Below are 2101 nucleotides of genomic sequence, written 5' to 3' on the forward strand. Positions count from 1 at the left end.
AAGTCTCTGTCTTTGAAACATAGATATTTTATGTTCAAAGTTTTGTGTGGAAAATAAAACTATGATACTATAATTTCATTAACACCACAGTGCAAAGAATGGAGCATGATATATAATAGCCCTACAACATATGGGTCAGAGACGCGTTAAATATAAGTGCTAGGGTAGTGTTAGGTAAATGTTGATTAAAATGTTATTCCAGAAATGAAGAAAATAAGCAAAATTTGAGAATAGATAAACATATGACATTAAAGAATTTTGAAGAATTTTTTCCAGCAAAGGTAAAAATGGCATGAAATTAAACTGAATCTCTTAGATCATCACATATTTTTAAAAATCAGACTAAATCATCAGACTGTGACTAAATTGAAGCCAGATGGTAAGGCCATTAGAGTCAGTTAATGTTGGTGGAAGGTAGAGTGAAATATTCAGAATTCACACAGTAATAAATATACACCTGCTGAATTCTAAAGAATGCATCAATTATGTTTAAAATGGTCAGGAAGTGAAATGACAATTTTTTTACACAGTTCTTAAATTTAGGTCACAGTTAATTAAGAATGGACTCTTTGAAAATAATATACATGTTTAGTTCCGTCCCCAGTGGTTCCTGAAAATTATAAGAAATCCTCATTATTCGTAAGATCATCTTTTTGACCAGAAAGAATGACAATACCTATAACAATATTAAAAATATATCAGAACTTTTCACATCATCTGAGGGAAGAGCAGATTATAAATCGGAGTCAGAAGAAGCCCTCTGAACCCTCCTTGTCTTTCTGAAACCATACATCAGTGTGCCTTGATGAATGGCCTCTCCCGCTTTACTCAGAGGCAGCTTGTGGAGGAGCCCAAAGATATTAAGCACGTATTAAAGAGTCCATTGATTTTATATCATCAAAAGAGCAGTAGAGGATTCATCCCTCAGCCTTGACAGAGATAGGTTGTACTGTTTTAATGGACTATGATTGAAAGTCTCCCTACAGGATGTCAATTCTCTTACAGAAGTTGAAAGCAATGCCCTATGATGTTTTCAGATATGATTTATTGACAAAAAATATGTGAAGAAAGTTTATGTTTAGTGTGATATATGGGCAATGGGAAGCCGTGAGGTTAAAGAATGGTAATTGATATTGGTAAGGATATTCCTCTTTGCAATCTGCTTTCCATTTGTTATGTAAACGATTTCCTCAAACAACACTGTACCTCAGAAATAGGCATTATTTTAGATTAAAACAGTGAAAAACTTAATGGAAATAAAAAGTAAAATGTCCAAGGAAACACAACTTGCACACTAGGAAAACAGCAATTAAATTTACATTCTTTTAGCCCCTACATCAATTATCTTTCTTCTATCACACCCCAGTTTTACAGGGAAAAGATGGATTTTCATAGTAAAAATTTTGTCTATGAAGTAAACATCATTATTTATTGCAGTTGGAAGACTTAATAAATTTAACTTTCAGGGAAGAGAAAAGGTGTGTCTCCTTTGTATGCCCTTAATGAAACGAATGATTTCATTGTCTTTCTCCTAATCAGGAATAACTGCATATATATTGAAATAAACAAGAAATCAAGGAGAAAGCAGAGATTGTGAAGAACAGTATCTTGTTCTTCCCTTGAATGGATATATATATATATATATATATTCCCCACAACTTCTTTTGTATCTTTGTACAGAATTGAAGAAAGGGCAGCAGGGCTAGCCAGGGTGCTCTAGGGACTGATGTGAACCATGGCTATTTATCTGTGGAATGCTCACACGGAGAGAATAGGAGCTGAGACCAGAGGGATGAAGGCTCTCATCTATTATAATAGCACACTCTTACCTAAGACATGAACTTGAACTAGCTATGTAACCTCTTCTTTCTAGACTTCTCGATTGTTCTCTTTTGCAAGGAAGTATATGTGCCTATCTCAAGGCCTGACTTTCAAATCTTCCACGTGACTTCACATTGGCACAATTTTGCAAAAATAAGACCAGGCAAACACAAAATTATTTCATGTTTATTTAAGAAAATGATTTTATTTCCGACTTGATTATCAGAAATCAAGAGAAATAAGTTTAGGAATAACGTACTATCAATGAGGCTGAAATGCT

Source organism: Otolemur garnettii, unplaced genomic scaffold (genome assembly GCF_000181295.1).
Source record: "Otolemur garnettii isolate 467f Iridium unplaced genomic scaffold, OtoGar3 scaffold00031, whole genome shotgun sequence".
Taxonomy (NCBI): Eukaryota; Metazoa; Chordata; class Mammalia; order Primates; family Galagidae; genus Otolemur; species Otolemur garnettii.